Genomic DNA, 22,233 nt, shown 5'->3' with positions numbered 1-22,233 from the left:
CAACAGGGCTTCCCTGGTGGCTCAGTGGTTGAGAATCTGCCTGCCAATGCAGGGGACACGGGTTCAAGCCCTGGTCTGGGAAGATGCCACATGCCGCGGAGCAACTAGGCCCGTAAGCCACAACTACTGAGACTGCGCGTCTGGAGCCTGTTCTCTGCAACAAGAGAGGCTGCGATAGTGAGAAGGCCTGTGCACCATGATGAAGAGTGACCCCCGCTTGCCGCAACTAGAGAAAGCCCTCACACAGAAATGAGGACCCAACACAGCCAAAAATAAATAAATAAATAAATAAATAAATAAATAAATAAACTCCAATCTCTTAAAAAAAAAAAAATCTTCCAACAAACAAACGTCCAGGACCAGATGGCTTCAAAGGTGAAATCTATCAAGCATTTAGAGAAGAGCTAACACCCATCCTTTTAAGACTCTTCAAAAAAATTGCAGGAGAAGGAACACTCCCAAACTCATTCTATGAGGTCACAATCACCCTGATACAAAAACCAGACAAAGATACTACAAAAAAAGAAAATTACAGACCAATATCACTGATGAATAAATATGCAAAACTCCTCAACAAACTACTAGCAAACAGAATCCAACAACACATTAAAAGAGTCATACACCATGATCAGGTGGGATTTATTTCAGGGATGCAAGAATTCTTCAATATATGCAAATCAATCAATGTGATACACCATATTAACAAACTGAAGAATAAAAACCAAATGCTCATCTAAAGAGATGCAGAAAAAGCTTTTGACAAAATTCAACACAATTTATGATAAAAACTCTCCAGAAAGTGAGAATAGAGGGAACATGCCTCAACATAACAAAGGTCATATATGACAAACCCACAGGAAACATCATTCTCAGTGGTGAAAAACTGAAAGCATTTCCTATAAGACCAGGAAAAGACAAGAATGTTCACTCTTGCCACTATATTCAACAATGTTTTGGAAGTCCTAGCCATGGCAATCAGAGAAGAAAAAGAAATAAAAGGAATACAAATCAGAAAAGAAGAATTAAAACTGTCACTGTTTGCAGATGACATGATATTATACACAAAAAATCCTAAAGATACACCAGAAAGCTACTAGAGCTAATCAATGAATTTGGTAAAGTTGCAGGATACAAAATTAATGCACAGAAAACTCTTGCATTCCTAGAAACTAATGATGAAATATCTTAAAGAGAAATTGAGGAAACACTCCCTTTACCATTGCAACAAAAAGAATAAAATACCTAGGAATAAACCTACCTAAGGAGACAAAAGACTGGTATTCAGAAAACTATAAGACACTGATGAAAGACATTAAAGATAATACAGACAGATGGAGAGATATACCATGTTCTTGGGTTAGAAGAATGAACATTGTGAAAATGACTATACTACTCAAAGCAATCTACAGATTCAATGCAATCCTAATCAAACTACCAATGGCATTTTTCACAGAACTAGAACAAAAAAATCTTAAAATTTGTATGGAAACACAAAAGACCCTGAATAGCCAAAACAATCTTGAGAAAGAAAAATGTAGTTGGAGGAATCAGGCTCCATGACTTCAGAAGATACTACAAAGCTACAGTAATCAAGAAAGAATGGTACTGGCACAAAAACAGAAATATAGATCAATGGTACAAGATAGAAAGCCCAGAGATAAACTCACACACATATGGTCACCTTGTCTTTGATAAAGGAGGCAAGAATATACAATGGAGAATAGACAGCCTCTTCAACAAGTGGTGCTGGGAAAACTGGACAGCTACATGTAAAAGAATGAAATTAGAACACTTCCTAACACCATACACGAAAATAAACTCAAAATGAATTAAAGACCACATGTAAGTCCAGACACTATAAAACTCTTAGAGGAAAACATAGGCAGAACACTCTATGACATAAATCACAGCAAGATCCTTATTGACCCACCTCCTAGAGAAATGGGAATAAAAACAAAAATAAACAAATGGGACCTAAGGAAACTTAAAAGCTTTTGCACAGCTAAGGAAACCTTAAACAAGATGAAAAGACAGCCCTCAGAATGGGAGAAAATATTTGCCAACGAAGCAAGTGACAAAGGATTAATCTCCAAAATATACAACCAGCTCATGCAGGTCAATATCACAAAAACAAGAGACCCAATCCAAAAATGGGCAGAAGACCTAAACAGACATTTCTCCAAAGAAGATATACAGATTGTGAACAAACACATGATAGGATGTTCAACATCATTAATCATTAGAGAAATGCAAATCTAAACTACAATGAGGTATTACCTTACACAGGTTAGAATGGCTATCATCAAAAAATTTACAAACAATAAATTCGGGAGAGTGTGTGGAAAAAAGGGTACCCTCTTTCCCTGTTGGTGGGAATGTAAATTGATACAGCCACTATGGAGAACAGTATGGAGCTTCCTTAAAAATCTAAAAATAGAACTACCATATGACCCAGCAATCCCACTACTGGGCATATACCCTGAGAAAACCATAGTTCAAAAAGAGACATGTGCCACAGTGTTCATTGCAGCACTATTTGCAATAGCCAGGACATGGAAGGAACTTAAGTGTCTATTGACAGATGAATAGCTAAAGAAGACATGGCACATATATTCAATGGAATATTACTCAGCTGTAAAAAGAAACAAAGTTGAGTTGTTTGTAGTGAGGTGGATGGACTTAGAGTCTTTCATACAGAGTGAAGTGAGAAAGAGTAAAACAAATAACATATGTTAACCCATATATATGGAATCTAAAAAAAAAAAAAAAAGTTTCTGATGAACTTAGGAGCAGGACAGGAATAAAGACGCAGATGTAGAGAATGGATTTGAGGACATGGGGAAAGGGGAAGTGTAAGCTGGGATGAAGTGATAGAATAGCACTGACATATATACACTACCAAATGTAAAATAGATAGCTAGTGGGAAGCAGCCGCATAGCACAGGGAGATCAGCTCTGTGCTTTGTGACCACCTAGAGAGGTGGGATAGGGAGGGTAGGAGGGAGACACAAGAGGGTGGGGATATGGGGATATATGTATACATATAGCTGACTCACTTTGTTATACAGCAGAAACTAACACAACATTGTAAAGCAATTATACTCCAATAAAGATGTTTATAAAAAATCATTATCAGGTCAAATTGTTAATACTTAACAATCAAATTGTTAAGACTCTGCACTGCAGTTTAAGCATTTCCAGTTTTCACATCTATTATCTCATCTAGTCTGTGTAATAGATAGAGTGAACATCATTACTTCTGGTTTACAAACAAGGAAGCACAAGCTCAGACGACATAAAAAGCTTGCATAAGGTTGAACAACAGATAAATGAGAAGAAAAAAAAAGAAAAAATGAATTTTTCCTGAATCTAGCATAGTCGCAGTATAGATGTCTGATTCACCTCAGTGATGGGACCACTTATGGTAAGATTAATAAAATCCTCATAAAGTCTGTACAGCAAATTCCAAATCATTGTGATCTCTCTGGTCTCTTTAGACATATGAACAAACAATATCATTTACTATTTTTAGTACATGCTTGTCAATCACAAAGTGGATTGTGATGCCTCCAGTATCATTGAATTAAATTATTCTTTAATATTTCACTTTTTAAAAAAAAATTTTATTTATTTATTTATTTATGGCTGTGTTGGGTCTTCGTTTCTGTGCAAGGGCTTTCTCCAGTTGTGGCAAGTGGGGGTCACTCTTCATCGCAGTGCACGGGCCTCTCACTATCGCGGTCTCTCTTGTTGCAGAGCACAGGCTCCAGACACACAGGCTCAGTAATTGTGGCTCACGGGCCCAGCTGCTCCGCGGCATGTGGGATCTTCCAGTACCAGGGCTCGAACCTGTGTCCCCCACACTGGCAGGTGGACTTTCAACCACTGCGCCACCAGGGAAGCCCTAATATTTCACTTTTTAATCTTAATGTATTAATGCCTGTTCTTAGGTTTGAAATATCAGTCCCCAAGCTTTGCCCTTTGCATAGAATCTGGATTTAAGAACTGATTTCCAGCCTCTGCCATGTAATAATATGTGACATGGAGCAAATTTCTTTAGCAATCCAAACATATCCTCATAGGCTAAAAAAAAAAAAGAGAGGGTGATATATTCTTATCAGTCACTGTGAAGGTTAATTGATACAGAGAGTAAAATTGCTTAATATCATTTAGAATAAATAATAGGTGCCTGAAAATAGCACCTGCATTTAATATTATAACTAATCCCATTATATACTTGATTTATCCAAAAGACCAAGGGATTTCTGTTTGCACTTACACTCTTCTCAGGGACTAGCCAGTGTATGCATGGAGCAGGTATCCAACACATATGTGTTGATTGATTTAAGATAACGTCCAGTAAGTTATGAGAGGTTGACTACTTGTGTATATTTACAAGATAAGTTGTGAATCAAAAAGAAGAACATGTCACAAAGCTGTAACAGAAAAAATACAGTAAAGCTTATAGGGGTTGTCTAAAAATTGTGGTCATTTACAAAGAGAAAAGAAAATGAAAAGTGGAGAAACCTACTCAGGCTATCCCAAAAAAGTACAAATCTGGTTAATGGAAACAGCAGGCATCAGAAAAATGACATATGGGCAGGCTGCATGAGAATGTAGATTACAACTAGAGAATTTCAAAGAATTTATTCTCTCTCTCTCTCTCTCTCTCTCTCTCTCTCTGTTTCTCTGTCTTGCTCCTAACTCTTAGACTTAGACTTCTGGAAAATCTAATTCATAACCTGGGGGGTTTCAGTGTGGTAATACCATATCCCTTTAAGAACAGCATACTTTCCAACTACTCAACTGAGGAAGTGAAATTCAAATGGCTTTTGAATTTGCTCAGCATCTTGTATCATTTATAACCACAGGAAAATCAACTATTACAAAGTCTTAACCTCTGTTTGTTACGTGTTCCTCATTTTCTATGTGAGCTTCACATTAACATATGTGAGAAAATGTATACAAGTAGAAAGTAAAAATTGCAAAGTGAAATAAATGATAAAATGCCAGCTGTTATAGTCAACATTATGAAACTCTCATGATGGAAAAATTAATAGGAAAATGTAGTCACAGTTGTTGGTCCTAATTAATCAGAGGGATGGGAATATGAACATGAGTTACTGTTAAGTGCACAAAGTGGGAAAGAAAGTTTATAGGTATCACAATAAAAATATAAGACCACAAGTATATAAGGTACGTTGTTCTTAACATTTTTTTCAGCCCACAAAATATTCCAACTTTTCAGTAAATGAAATCTAATCCAGAGTCCCACATTTTTCTAATTTTTTAATAAGTATATTTATTATATCATTACTATATCTTATGTTTAATAATACTTTATAATTTGCAAAATCTTTTCATATAGTTATCTCCTCTGAGCCTCACAATGTCCAGTGAAGATGGTAGAGCAGGGGTGACAGTTAAGAGGGTTCCTCATAAGTAATTCTCTCTCTTTCCTTCTGGACATGCATTTCCTTGCCTACTTGAAATTTGGTGAGGACTTTGGATTAGTTTTTGGTCAATAAACCAAGGAGAGAAGTAACATATGTCATTTTGGTGTCATGTCATGCTTCTCTGTAGTCTTCTTTCCTTCTGGCAAGTGACTACTAATGTTCAGGACAGTTGCTGCTTCATCAGTGTGGGGCTCTGAAAAACTGCAATGATCAGCTCCATCACTACACGTCCTGGGATCAAAATGCAAAGCAAGCAAGAAATACATATTTGTCATTACAAGTCACTAAGACTTTGGGGTCATTTGTTGCCATAACACAACCAGTCTCTTCTGACTAATAGAGCAAGTATAATTTTCCCTTCCTTTAAAATGATTGTCTAATGCTTAGAGAAACTAAGTGGCTTACTAGAGTTAGAATCATTTAAATTAAAAGTATTATTTTTCTTTTAGAACAAGCAAAATATGGAGAAAACAGAAAAAATAATTAAATAATAATATTTTACCAAAATAACATGAATTTTCATTTAATGCTATCATCTTGTGTATGCGCACACATGTGTGTGTGTGTTCTAATGTTTTGTGTTAAAAGTGGTTTTAGGTAGAGAAGGAATTTGTGTAGCATGGAAATCCTTGTGTTGATATTTAATTTTCTTCTCTATGGTCAGAGTGTAAATATTTCTGTGACCTTGTTAATTCTGCTATCTTTGTACAGAAGCTGGAAGTGGGCTCCTTACTTTCTGACTGCAAGTTGATAATACATACATTGGGTCAGCATATAGGCTGAATGTCTCCAATTTTGCCTTCTTAAGTTTCTTTAGAACACAAATTCAAGATAATCAAAATTAGTCCCCTGTATCAACGTATTACATTAATCAATACTAGAAATCTACTCCAACCTTCAAGACAGTGGAGGAGTAAGACATGGAAATCACCTTCCTCCCCATAAATACATCAAAAATACATCTACATGTGGAACAGCTCCTACAGAACACCTACTGAATGCTGGTAGAAAACCTCAGACTTCCCCAAAGGAAAAAAAAATCCCCACATACCTGGATAGGGCCAAAGAAAAAAGAAAAAAACAGAGACAAAAGAATAGGGATGGGACCTGCACCTCTGGGAGGGAGCTGTGAAGGAGGAAGTTTCCACACACTAAGAAGCCCCTTCACTGGTGGGGATGGGGGTGGGAGGGAGGGAAACTTCAGAGCCACAGAGGGGAGCACAGCAACAGGGGTACAGAAGGTAAAGTGGAGAGATTCCTGCACAGAGGATTGGTGCTGACCATCACTCACCAGCCTGAGATGCTGTCTGCTACTGACACACCCATGTCAGCCTGCACAGCATGCCACTGCCAGGGTCCTGTCATCCAGGGACAACTTCCCCGGGAGAATACACAGTGAGCCTCAGGCTGTTGCAATGTCATGTCAGACTCTGCTGCCCCAGGCATGCCCTGCATTCCAATTATGACTACTGTACCCTTCCCTATCCCCAGCCTGAGTGAGCAAGGGAGCCCTAATCAGCTGCTGTTTTAACCCCCTCCTGTCTGGGCAGGGAACAGATGCCTGAGGGCAGCCTTCAGCTGGAGGTGGGGCCAAAATCAAAGCTGAAGCCCAGGGGCTGTGAAAACAAAGAAAGGAAAGGGAAATTTCTCTTTGCAGCCTCAAGAGCAGCAGATCAAATCCCCACATCAACTTCATAAACACTACATCTGTGGAATACCTGAATAGAAAACGAAAGTTCCCAAAATTGAGGTGCTGGACTTTGGGAGCAATTGTAGAATTGGGGTTTGCTTTCTGCATCTGATTTGTTTTTGCTTTTATGTTTATGTTTATATTAGTTTATTTTTCAGTGCTTGTTATCATTGGTGGATTTGTTCATTGGTTTGGTTGCTCTTTTCCCTTTTTTAATTTATTATTTTTAAAATTTTAAAATTTTATTTCTTTTTTTCTCTTTTTGTGAGTGTGTGTGTATATTGCTTTGTGTGATTTTGTCTGTTTAGGTTTGCTTTTACCATTTGTCCTATGGTTCTGTCTGTTTTTTTTTTTTTTCTTTTTTAGATTTTGTTGTTGTTGTTGTTTTTTGCTTGTTTGTTTTCTTTTTATGAGTGTGTGTGTGTATGTATCTTTGTATGATTTTGTCTGTTTAGTTTTTCTTTTACCATTTGGTTTGGGGTACTATCTGTTCGTTTTTGTTTTTTTTTTTTTCTTCCTTTTCTTCCAAGCCTTGAGGCTGGCAGGGTCTTGGTGCTCCGGCTAGGTGTCGGGCCTGAACCTCCGATGTGGGAGAGCCAAGTCCAGGACATTGGACCACCAGAGACCTCCTGGGCCCACGTAATATCAATTGGCAAGAGCTCTCCCAGAGATCTCCATCTCAACACTAACACCCAGGTCCACCCAATGGCCACCAAGCTCCAGTGCTGGATGCCCCATGTCAAAAAACTAGCGAGACAGGAACACAACACCACCGATTAGCAGACAGGTGCCTAAAGTCATACTAAGTTCACAGACACCCCAAAACACATCACCAGATGCAGCCCTGCCCACCAGAAGGACAAGATCCAGACCCACCATCAGAACACAGGCACCAGTCTCCTCCAGCAGGAAGCCTGCACAAGACACTGAACCAACATCACCCACTGGGGGCAGACACCAAAACAAACGAGAACTATGAACCTGCAGCCTGAGAAAAGGAGACCCTAAACACAGTAAGTTAAACAAAATGAGAAGACAGGAAAATATCCAGCAGATGAAGGAGCAAGATAACAACACACCAGACCAAACAAATGAAGAGGAAATAGGTAGTCTACCTGAAAAAGACTTCAAAGTAATGATACTAAAGATGAACCAAAATCTTGGAAAGAGAAGGGAGAAAATACAAGAAACGTTTAACGAGGACCTAGAAGAATTAAACAGAACACAATAAATGAAATTAAAAATACTCCAGAAGGAATCAAAGGCAGAATAACTGAGGCAGAAGAATGGATAAGTGACCTGGAAGATAGAATACTGGAAATAACTGCCACAGAGCAGAATAAAGAAAAAAGAATGAAAAGAAATGAGGACAGTTTCAGAGACCTCTGGAACAACACTAAATGCACCAACATTCGAATTAAAGGAGTCCCAGAAGAAGAACAGAAAAAGAAAGGGACTGAGAAAATATTTAAAGAGATTATAGTTGAAAACTTCCCTAATATGGGAAAGGAAATAATCAAACAAGTCCAGGAAACACAGAGAGTCCCATAAAGGATAAAATCAAGGAGAAACACACCAAATCACATACTACTCAAACAAACAAAAATTAAATACAAACAAACAATATTAAAAGCAGCAAGAGAAAAGCAACAAATAACATACAAGGGGATCCCCGTAAGGTTAACAGCTGATCTTTCAGCAGAAACTCTGCAAGCCAGAAGGGAGAGGCAGGACATATTTAACGAGATGAAAAGGAAAAAACTACAACCAAGATTACTCTACCCAGCAAGGATCTCATTCAGATTCGATGGAGAAATTAAAATCTTTACAGACAAGTGAGAGCTAATTGAATTCAGCACCACCAAACCAGCTTTACAACAAATGCTAAAGGAACTTCTCTAGGCAGGAAACACAAGAGAAGGAAAAGACCTACAAAAACACCCAAAACAATTAAGAAAATGGTAATAGGAATATACATATCAATAATTACTTTAAACATAAATGAATTAAATGCCCCAACCAAAAGACACAGACTGGATGAATGGTTACAAAAACAAGATACGTATATATACTGTCTAGAAGAGTCCCACTTCTGACCTAGGAACACATACAGACTGAAAGTTAGGGGACGGAAAAAGATATTCTATGGAAATGGAAATCAAAAGAAAGCTGGAGTAGCAATTCTCATATCTGACAAAATAGACTTTAACATTAAGACTATTACAAGAGACAAAGAGGGATACTACATAATGATCAGGGATCAACCCATGAAGAAGATATAATAATTGTATATATTTATGTATGCAACATAGGAGCACCTCAATACAGAAGACAAATGCTAACATTCATAAAAAGGGAAATAGACAGTAACACAGTAATACTAGGGGACTTTAGCACTCCACTTTCACCAATGGGCAGGTCATCCAAACTGAAAATAAATAAGGAAACACAAGCTTTAATTGACACATTAGACCAGATGGATTTAATTGATATCTATAGGACATTCCATCCAAAAACAACAGAATACACTTTCTTCTCAAGTGCACATGGAACATTATCCAGGATAGACCATATCTTGGGTAAAAAAATCAAGCCTCGGTAAATTTAAGAAATTTGAAATTGCAGCAAGTATCATTTCCGACCACAACCCTGTGAGATTAGATATCAATTACAGGAAAAAAAAAGTGTAAAAAGTACAAACACATGGAAACTAAACAATATGCTACAAAACAACCAAGAGATCAATGAAGAAATCAAAGAGGAAATCAAAAAATACCTAGAAACAAATAACAATGAAAACACGATGACCCAAAGCCAATGGGATGCACCCATAGCAGTTCTAAGAGGGAAGTTTATAGCAATACAATCCTACCTCAAGAAACAAGAAAAATCTCAAGTAAATAACCTAAACTTACATGTAAAGCAATTAGAGAAAGAAGACAAAAAAAACCCCAAAGTTAGCAGAAGGAAAGAAATCATAAATATCAGATAAGAAATAAAAGAAAAAGAAGTGAAGAAAACAATAGCAAAGATCAATAAAACTAAAGCTGGTTCTTTGAGAAGATAAACAAAACTGATAAACCAGTAGCCACACACATTAAGAAAAAAAGGGAGAAGATTCAAATCAACAGAATTAGAAATGAAAAGGGAGACGTAACAACTGACACTGCAGAAATACAAAGGATCATGAGAAATTACTACAAGCAACTATACGCCAATAAAATGGAAAACCTGAAAGAAATGGACAAATTCTTAGAAAAGCACAACCTTCTGAGACTGAACCAGAAAAAAATAGAAAATATGAACATACCAATCTCAAGCACTGAAATTGAAACTCTGATTAAAAATCTTCCAAAGGCCCAGGACCAGATGACTTCACAGGTGAATTCTATCATTTAGAGAAGAGCTAACACCTATCCTTCTCAAACTCTTTGAAAATATAGCAGAAGGAGGAATACTCCCAATCTCCTTCTATGAGGCCACCGTCACCCTGATAGCAAAACCAGACAAAGATGTCACAAAAAAAGAAAACTACAGGCAAATATCACTGATGAACACAGATGCAAAAATCCTCCACAAAATACTAGCAAACAGAATCCAACAGCACATTAAAAGGATCATACACCATGATCAAGAGGCATTTATCCCAAGAATACAAAGATTCCTCAATATATGCAAATCAATCAATGTGAAACACCATATTAACATATTGAAGGATAAAAACTGTATGATCATCCCAATAGATGCAGGAAAAGCTTTTGACAAAATTCAACACCATTTATGATAAAAAGTATCCAGAAAGTGGGCATAAAAGGAGGCTACCTCAACAAAATAGAGCCCATATATGACAAACCCACAGCTAACATCATTCTCAATGGTGAAAAATTGAAACCATTTCCACTATGATCAGGAGCAAGACAAGGTTGCCCACTCTCACCACTATTATTCAACATAGTTTTGGAATTCCTAGCCACAGCAATCAGAGAAGAAAAAAAATAAATAAAAGGAATCCAAACTGGAAAAGAAGTAAAACTGTCACTGTTTGCAGAGGACATGATACTATACATAGAGAATCCTAAAGATGCTACCAGAAAACTACCAGAGCAAATCAATGAATTTGGTAAAGTAGCAGGATACAAAATTAATGCACAGAAATCTCTTGCATTCCTATACACTAATGATGGAAAATCAGAAAGAGAAATTAAGGAAACACTGACATTTACCTTTGCAGCATAAAGAATAAAATACCTAGGAATAAACCTTCTTAAGGAAACAAAAGAACTGTATGCAGAAAACTATAAGACACTGATTAAAGAAATTAAAGACAATACAAACAGATGGAGAGATATACCATGTTCTTGGATTGGAAGAATCAACATTGTGAAAATGACTATACTACCCAAAGCAATCTACAGATTCAATGCAATCCCTATCAAACTACCCATGGCATTTTTCACAGAACTAGAACAAAATTTGCACAATGTGTATGGAAACACAAAAGACCCCAAATAGCCAAAGCAATCTTGAGAAAGAAAAACTAAACTGGAGGAATAAGGCTCCCTGACTTCAGACTATACTACAAAGCTACAGTAATCAAGACAGTATGGTACTGGCACAAAAACAGAAATATAGGTCAATGGAACAGGATAGAAAGCCCAGAGATAAACCCACACACATATGGTCACCTTATTTTTGATAAAGGAGACAAGAATATACAATGGAGAATAGACAGCCTCTTCAACAAGTGGTGCTGGGAAAACTGGACAGTTGCATGTTAAAGAATGAAATTAGAATACTCCCTAACACCATACACAAAAATAAACTCAAATTGGATTAAAGACCACATGTATGTCCAGACACTATTAAACTCGAGGAAAACATAGGCAGAACACTCTATGACATAAATCACAGCAAGATCCTTTTTGACCCACCTCCTAGAGAAATGGAAATAAAAACAAAAATAAACAAATGGGACCTAATGCTTTTCACAGCAAAGGAGACCATAAACAAGAATAAAAGACAACCCTCAGAATGGGAGACAATATTTGCAAATGAAGCAACTGACAAATGATTAATCTCCAAAATATACACGGAGCTCATACAGCTCAATATCAAAAAAACAAACAACCCAATCCAAAAATGGGCAGAAGGGACTTCCCTGGTGGTCCAGTGGTAAAGTATCTGTCTTCCAATGCAGGGGACGTGGGTTTGATCCCTGGTTGGGAAACTAAGATCCCGCATGCCACAGGGCAAATAAGCCCATGCGCCAGAACTAGTGAGCCCATGTGTTAAAGTGAAAGATCCCACAACGAAGATCCCACGTGTTGCAACTAAGACTTGACACAGCCAAAAATAAATAAATAAAATAAAAAAAAATTGTAAAAAAAAAAAAATAGGTGGAAGACCTAAATAGACATTTCTCTAAAGAATATATACAGATTGCCAACAAACACATGAAAGGATGCTCAACATCACTAATCATTAGAGAAATGCAAACCAAAACCACAATGAGGTATCACCTCACACTGGTCAGAATGGTCATCGTCAAAAAATCTACAACGATAAATGCTGGAGTGGGTGTGGAGAAAAGGGAACCCTCTTGCACTGTTGGTGGGAATGTAAATTGATACAGCCACTATGGAGAACAGTATGGAGCTTCCTTAAAAAACTAAAAATAGAACTACCATATGACCCAGCGATACCTCTACTGGGCATATACCCTGAGAAAACCATAATTCAAAAAGAGACATGTATCACAATATTCATTGCAGCACTATTTACAATAGCCAGGACATGGGAGCAACCCAAGTGCCCACTGACAGATGAATGGATAAAGAAGATGTGGCATATATATACAATGGAATATTACTCAGCCATAAAAAGAAACAAAATTGAGCTGTTTGTTGTGAGGTGGATGGACCTAGAGTCTGTCATACAGAGTGAAGTAAGTCAGAAAGAGAAAAACATATACTGTATGCTAACACATATATCTGGAGTCAAAAAAAAAAAAAAAAGGTTCTGATGAACCTAGTGGTAGGATAGGAAAAAAGATGCAGACCTTGAGAATGGACTTGAGGACATTGTGAGGGGGAAGGGTAAGCTGGGATGAAATGAGAGAGTAGCATTGACATATATACACTACCAATTGTAGAATAGATAGCTAGTGGGAAGCAGCTGCATAACACAGGGAGATCAGTTCAGTGCTCTGTGACCACCTAGAGGGGTGGGATAGGGAGGGTGGGAGGCAGGGAGATGCAAGAGGGAGGAGATATGGGGATATATGTATATGTATAGCTGGCTCACTTTGTTATACAGCAGAAACTGACACAACATTGTAAAGCAATTGTACTCCAATAGAGATGTTTAAAAAAAAAGAAATCTATTCTGAATAATATTACATAGACCATCATTTTGATTCAATATAGTTCAGTTCACCTATTTCTCCCACCTCTTGAAGGACAAAATATTCCATATGAGTTAACGTTTCCAGATAACTGAAAAATACTCCTTTAATTGCAAATTAGTGTTTATTTTACCATTGAAATATTTTTTCTTAAATGTATCATGTATCTTCTCGGCCTTGTAAAATACAGTAAAAAGAATAGATGGCATTACACAGTTATTGGATGTTTGCTAAATATCAGTCACTGAACTTATTCACCATTGTTATAAGTAAGAAATACTTATGACCCTTTTACAGATGAATGCATGGGGCCTCCATGAATTTGAGAAACTTGTTTCAAGGTCACACAACTAGTCAAGGATGGAGCATAAATGCAGGGATTCTTATGCCAAGGTCCCCACTTCTCTCTGCTGCTATGTTATCGGGGATCCCACTCTGAACACAGTTTAGTTCATAATCACAGATATGGTAATATTAGAATTAGGACTGAATTTAGAGACTGTCATATTCAACTGTCTCAATTTAGAGGTTAGAAAACAAGTTAAAATAGGTAAAATGAGTGATCATAAGCTTAATATATGATATAATTCTGGTAATGTACTAAGGCTATCAGAATTTGGTCAGGGAAACAGATTTCAGTTTGCAAGGCAATTAATGCAAGTAGTTAGAGGCTCACACACAGCTGTTAGGGCTGGAGGAGCAAAAGTCGGGGGATCCATTGCTGGCAATCTCAGCCTGTTGCACCAAAGGTTGGGACTGGGTGATTCCTCAGTCTCACCCAGGAGCCACTGAGAATTTCAAGAACTTGGAAGAAGCACTAAAGGATCTAGTAAGCCGGTAGCTTTTCTTCTGTGATATCAAGTTGGCAACAGACTGACCAGCACCATGAAGTCTCTGACCTTAAGCCTGGTACTCCTTCGACTATGCTGCACTGTATCCAGAATGTCTGGGTAGGCTCAAAGGGGGTCAGCTATACACAAGATTAGTAATACAAAATGATTCCACTTATGTAGAAAAATGTAGAAAAACAGGCAAAATGCATCCATTCTGCTGTAAGTCAGAATGTGGGAGGTCCTTAATGGGGGCGAGGGAAAGTAACTGGAAAACCAAGGAAGATTCTGTGGTCCATCCTGGTAACGCTCTATTTATTCAACCAAATGTGTTCAATTTGGGAAAATGCGTCAGGTTGTGCAGTTACTGAGTATATACATAGTTTTCAGTATGAATGTGATGCATCAATAATATATTCATACAAATAAGACAAGCATCAATTAGTATTAGGTATTATACATGTTGGCATTTGCAAATATTTGCAGAAGAGGTGGCCAGCCTGTGGCTAGCTTGGGTTGCCCAGAACCACTGAAGAATACTCCACAGTATTGGACACAGAGTTTGGCCCCTGGATTGAATGACTTGATTCACACGTGTTACCTGAGTATGAGGCAGAGCAGCATACTGGCTACAACAGTGGGCTCTGGTAACGAGACTGGCCAGGACTGACTCAAAGTTCTGAATGTGTGTTCTTGGGCTATGATCCTGTAGACTCTCTATTGCTCAAGTCTTTGATTAGGCCATAGAAGAACCAAATAGGTTAATGCATCAGAGGAGGAGTTTGACAGAGTGACCAACACTTAACAAGTGCTCTGTAAATGATGGTTCTTTATATGGTTAAGAGAAAGATCCCAGACTCAGTTTACTCATCTGAAAATTTTAAATATTACCTCGCTGGGTCCATGTGAGAAATTAAAAGTCACATAAGAGAACATATGGCACTTTGCTACAGAAGCAGCATTCTAAACATCAATTCAGAATATTTATATATATGTTTTCTTTTTTTTTTTTTCTTATTAGAACTCCAGAAGAATATCATCACTTGGATCTTTAAATGTGTAATTTGGGGAGATCAATATGTCAAAGATGTAGATATAGTTTTTTTAATTTATTTTTTACTTTTTATTTTTTTAACATCTTTATTGGAGTATAATTGCTTTACAATGGTGTGTTAGTTTCTGCTTTATAACAAAGTGAATCAGCTGTACATATACATATATCCCCATATCTCCTCCCACCCTCCCTATCCCACCCCTCTAGGTGGACACAAAGCACCGAGCTGAAGATATTTCTTATCTCAACATTATCTGTTCTAAAAATGTAATATTATATTCAGGGAAACATCAGTGTAGGTGTTTAAACTACTATAGTCCAAGTGTGTTACTGTCTGCCAAGGACAAACTCACAAAACCAAGAAACAGGAAGTTCTTATATTCCTTAGATAGTTTCTCTCAACTCATTTTCCTTTGAATCTATTTCAACAGGTACTTATTGAGCTTCCCTGATATCCTAGATCCCACACTGGCCGCTGGGAATTGAGAAGGGAAGAAAAACAAGGCCTTTGCTTCCTAACCCTTGCAGAGTCTTGCAGACAGCTTGTCACAAGCAAATAATCAAAAGGCAATGTGATCCTGCCTGAGCTACAGCGATGTTGGGAAATCCTTGAGAGGAGGGAACTATCACCCTCCCGTGGAGTCACGGATGGTTTCTCAGAGATAATACTTGACCTGGGTCTTAAATGGTAAGCTGGCATTTCCTGGGTAGAAACAACAGAAAGCTTTCCAGAGAGAAATAATTGATTCAAAAAAGGATTCAGGTTCTGTATGGTCATAGACGTGAGAAATGAAACTAGAAAGATACTATTTTAATCAGGCGATGAAGGAGTTCTGACTCACCGCTACTTTCAATCATGTGGAAAATATTTACACAATTTCAAAAACTTTCTGTCCCTGTTTTATTTTTTTATCCTTAGTAATTATTCCCAACTAACCAACTATGTATTTTACTGTTGTTTTTTTTTTTTTTTAATCTCACTTCCTGTCTTTTCTTCTCCAATGATATTAAAATTCCTTGAGAGGAGGGATTTTTGTTAGCATTGCCCATCATTACATTTCTAGTATCTAGAACGGATCCTGCCTCATGGCAGGTCTTAATACATATATATTGTGTCCAAATAAGTTTACTGAGGTCTTTATATGCATCAAGCATGGTGCTAGTTGCTGGGGATATATGTACGCTTATGATCCTGTGGCATCCCTCCAGGAAGACAAAGTTTAGCCAGTAGACAGTCGTGTAAACAGAAAATTAGTGATAAATATGATAGGGGCTGTAAATGGTGAATTAAATAAAATGCTATGTGAAACAACCTCGCTGAGAATTTTAAAACACCTTTTAAACCTATTTAACCTATTAGGGAAAGGGAGCCAATGGATATATCTAAGCAGGTGAGTAGAGGCTTGAGTTTTAATTCCAATATGGTTCACAGGCCGATATCTGTCCATGAGGAGTTAAGTACAGAAATTGAGAGGTATAGAAACTACCATGACAATTTAGCATTATCAAGACCACCAGACTTGACCAGTAAACCTAGGAATGACCAACAGATTTGCTTATAGCAAAGCGGGCATGGAACTCACTTGTGGTATTAGCTACATACTGGTTATACACCATAGGACTGGATATTAAAGAATTTCTTTCAAGGGCCATTCACCACAGCTAGTTTGAGGTGCACTGTTCTAAAAATGATGAGCTTGGCAGCCTTTTGGCATTGCTTGATTAGAGTCATTTTATGGCTAAATTCTTTGACACGTGCTTGAAGTTCTATGCTCTGTAGTTGATTAAAGATAGATCCATATGCTTCCAATGCAGATGTGCTGGCGTTAGAACTGACATTCTGCTGCGAAGACACTTCTAATTTGGGACTTTACAGAACTTACCCCAGTATGCACTGTGAGTCATTGATGGTGCAAGAGGCAGAGCCAGGGGAACCCTGAGCACATGAAGCTGAGAGATAAAAATCTAAGAGTGGGTAGCCCCTGCTGTGCTCACTGTCACTGGACTAAAGCTAAAGTCACTGGACTCAGCAGCCCTCTGTGTCCAGAAAGAGCCACCTCTGTACAAGGCACATCTTGAAACTTCAGCAAGTACTGCTTTGTGGGTGCTGAAATAAACATATGATCCACAAGATTAAAAAGATGTTTCGGGGGCTTCCCTGGTGGTGCAGTGGTTGAGAATCTGCCTGCCAATGCAGGGGACACGGGTTCGAGCCCTGGTCTGGGAAGATCCCACATGCCACGGAGCAACTGGGCCCGTGAGCCACAACTACTGAGCCTGTGCGTCTGGAGCCTGTGCTCCGCAACTAGAGAGGCCACAATAGTGAGAGGCCCGCGCACCGTGATGAAGAGTGGCCCCCGCTTGCCGCAACTAGAGAAAGCCCTCGCATAGAAACGAAGACCCAACACAGACAAAAATATAAATAAAATAAAATAAATTAAAGTCATGTATTAAAAAAAAGAAAAAGATGTTTTGGATTTATTTATTACACGGATAAAACATTACCAGATGTCAAGCTTTTTACAGAAATAATCTCTATGCATTCACACACAAACATTAGTATTATTATATTAATACAGAAAAATATCATTGAGCTTCAGAGAAATGAGTAGATTTCCCAAAGTCAAAGACCTGGAACATTATGTATCTGTGTATTGAACCAGATCTTCTAGAACTGCTTGCCTAGCCTGTTATTGCTTGTGTTGGTAAAAGTGAAAACTGGGGCTTTTCCCTTTTGTGTTAACAAAGATAATCCTTGTTTTCTTCCTAGCAAACACATCTAATTTCTTACTGTCTAGTCCAAAATAGCCAAGATGGCAAAGAGAGAGAGAGAGAGAGATGAAATAAATACCTTCCATAATAAATGCCTACATTTACTTAAATGAACCAACAAAAAATCAATTTGGTCCTGGTCTCAGACCCTCAACATCAATGATGTTTTGGGAATCAATTCCTTTTTTTTTTTTCTCTTGGCTTTCAGAATGTCACAACTTGCCAATTTTACCTATCCCATTGATAGGTTCTTCTCAGTTTCCTTTGCTTCCTTCTCTTGCTCTGCTGAAACTCTACATGTCACTGTACCCTGGGATTTCATTTGGGGTTATGATTGCTAGATCTAGAAAATAATTTGAGTTTTAAAATTTTGTAAATTATATAAATTTAATTATCATTTGGCACGTATTTATACTGAAAAGAAAACTTATCCTGAGTTCTCTTCTCTTCCCTTTCCACATGCTTTCTTTAGTCAATCTCATTGAGTCTTGTGGCTTGATTCATTTTTTGAGCAGATAATTCTCAATTTTCCCTTTACAACTCTTCTCTTCTCTGTGTTCAACTGCCTTCTTTATATCTTCACTTGGATATCTCACACTTCATATATCCAAAATCAAACTCTTACAATCAAATCCTTTCCATGTATGAACCTATTTTTTTAAATCAATCTTTTAACCAACCAATAAATGGTTCCATCATCCACTTGGATTTTAAGGTAAAAACCAATCGATCATTCTTGAGTCTTCTCTTCCTATCATCTTCCAATACCTAACTCATAATTAAGTCTTATAATTTAGCATCAAATTATGTTCTAAATATTTCCATTTCTCTGACCCTAGCTTCAGTCATCATTCTCTCTTGCCCACATGACTGCAATGACTTACTAACCAGCCTTCTTCATTCCTACACTTGTCCTACAATAACCCATTCTCCACAAGGTAGTGAGAGTGATTTTCTAAAATTTTTAACCAGCAAAGTTCTCATATCAAAAGTGTACCGCTCAATCAATCTTCAAAAACTAAATACACTTATTACTATATGCCATGGCAGAGGTATAGTTTATTCAGCTTTGTATTTTCACAATGTACCTTAGAATCATTTAGGAATATACGTGGTGGCAAGATTTTTTATTAAGCTATACCCATAAAATTATGTATATACTGCTATATTTAGTGAAGAGTGTTATTTTTTAGTGCGATGCCATGTATTCATACCATGATAAATTATAACATGTTTTCACTCACCCCTTCTCTCTCCTTACACATTCTGAAACCATCAACCATGGCTGTAAGTATAGTAGAGAAGATTAGATGCCTGTAAATAAACATCTTTGTGAAAATTAAGAAAAGTAAATACAAGGACCTTTCCATTTCTCAATGTTTGTCAGCAAGAAAAATCATGTTATAAGTATTTATAAAAAAGTATTGTAGATACCCTTTCCTGGCATGGAAGTCTGTTCTCATTAATTGAGTTCATGAATGTTCTCAGTGAATGTTCTCATTCATTCATTTGAACACATGCACATCAGTGTTTCTCTATGTGAGAAAGTTACCAGTATTGAAAACCCATATTTATCATACTTGAAACACACAAACAACTCAACCATCATCACATGATTGCACAGGTTTGGTATATTCAAGCTTGTATTGATACAACAATAGAGATAATTTAGGAAAGACTCAAGGGTAGAAGCCAGGAAGACCAGAAGTCTCTCCTCTAGTTCAATAGAACTACTATTGAAGATTATAGTTATTCAAGATAAACAGGAGTGTCACATAATAGGTCTTTGTCTCCATCTCAAACAGAAAAGAATCATTGCATTTACACACAAATGTCTCATGACATATAAATTGGAACTTGGAAGTCATCAAAAAATAATCCACAATTAACTTTAAATTATTTTATATAAATAAAGATTCATTCTTCTCTTATTTTTTGCCTAACTTCAATAGTCCAGAAGTCTCTTTTGACATATACATTACTTATGCCAGAATTCATATCAAATAAAGCTATTAGTTCTTTCTCTTTTAAAATTTTTAATCCTTTAAAAACTGAGGTGACCATGTTGACTCTTACCAAACTTTGTTTATTTGGTCTTGAATTAAGGTGACCTAGAAGCTCTGGTTGCTTGCAAAGTTTTAAAATACTTGTGTGTTCCTGGACAGCATGACCCACACCTGGGGCCAGTTTGAGACAACACATGTTAAACGGCTCTGTGAGAAGTCATTCTTGAAGCTCAGCAGATGGTTTGCTAATGGGACCAAGGGAAGCTTAAGACCTGACCCCTTTGCTCCGCTACTGCCCTTCATTCATGGCTCCCTCGGGTTGGAGAGTTAAGTGAGCTAAGAAAGAGCCCACTATTAAAGAGGCACTAAACTGTTGCTAGGTTCTCCTTAATAATGTCAGAAATTGTCCTCACTCAGGGGCTTTACTATGTAAGTTATGTTGAATAAGTTTGGAACACCTGCCTTCGTTATAGGAAAGGAAAGCAACTCAAAGTATAGTGTCCAAAAGACCAGGAGAGCTCATACTTTCTCTGATTTGGCCCTTATATCAGAGTGTAGGTTCTAGGGAGTAGGAGCAAGGCAATGGGAGTACGCAGGTGGTGACAACACTTGTAGCCAAATGGTGAAGTTTGGGAGAATTTTCCACTGGAACTCCACTCAGCCAATCCTTAGAAATTCTGATCAGAGTTCAATCCTCTAAGAAATTAGAGATCTAGCACAGGCCAAGTGAGTGAGATGATCTCCAGGAAATCAGACTCAATTTTAGTCAGGAAGGCTTCCAGTCCCAGCTGAACAGTAAAGTAAAGCTGTAATTCTGTTGGGCAGCAAATCACGGTGAGGTACATAGTAAAGATTATTCCATAAATATATCATGTTCTAGGATTCAAACAGCAAGAAAGAATATTTCCAGATATCTCTTACTTGATGCCTGGGAAAACCTACTATAATTTCTGTTCTGTTCAATATTTGTTATAAAACAGAATGGATGTTATAAGTTTTCGGGATAAGCTTTATTTTGTATGGCAACTGGGAACAAAGATCCAGCAGGAATTCCTATGGTTAAGGGTAGTGGGGCTAATTGAAATTTTCCAATAGAAAAGATAGGCCTTTCTGAAATCCAAATCTGACTTAAGGAGTGGCTGAAAGAATAAAAATGGTGCCAAGCATTGTGTATAATAGGAAAATTGATCTGAAAGGGGCAGATAGGAGACATTTACTGAAACGATAAAATAGAGAATGGAAATACGATAACCAGATGGTGTCTTGGAAAGAGAGGAGAGAAATAACAGTACCTGTAGACATCTCATCAGACCAGAATGTCGCTGTTTGATGATGGCCAGACATTGTAGCTATGTAGGCATGATACCCCCCGACATACATTCTGCAATCTCCTGACTGCATTCTGGACAAACTCAGATGGGGCAACTGTTATTTAAACAAAAACCAAATAATTATAAAAGTAAAATATACAGCTATGTTCTACTTGGGATGGATTTGTCAGTATCTCATTATAACAAACCAAATTGGAATGCATGCCCTTAAATTAGTTTCCTGCTTTTTGCTGTTCCCATAAATCTGAGAACGTGAGGAGTGCTTCTGACTTAATAAGTGGCTAGACCAAGTGAATGCATACATATGGGTAAAAACTAAAGTGTCTCTAATCATGTCTATGCTGGGAAAATCCTAATTAAAGAATGCTTTCCAAACTTTTGCTAGTAGCAAAGTTCAAAGATATCTCATGACTCCGACAGGTGAAAACTTGATCATGTTTGCTTTATACTTCCTTAACAATCACTGAGGTGAAAATCAAAATCTTCTTCTTTGCTTGGCTTTAATGACCTGGGCACAATTTACATCACAGCTAGAATTTCAAGACTTCATAATGTGTAGAAATCATCTTAATCTTCTTTTACTGCCTGGCAAGGTGCTGTCATCCCTTGCTTTCTCTACCTGTCTGGCATCCCTTCAAATGTCTATCTAGAAGCAGGCTTAGTCTCTTTATTTTATGAGCTAGTCTTCCCC

This window comes from Balaenoptera borealis (genome assembly GCF_965194805.1).
Source record: "Balaenoptera borealis genome assembly, chromosome: 4".
NCBI lineage: Eukaryota > Metazoa > Chordata > Mammalia > Artiodactyla > Balaenopteridae > Balaenoptera > Balaenoptera borealis.
Note: the sequence above shows the minus strand (reverse complement) of the source record.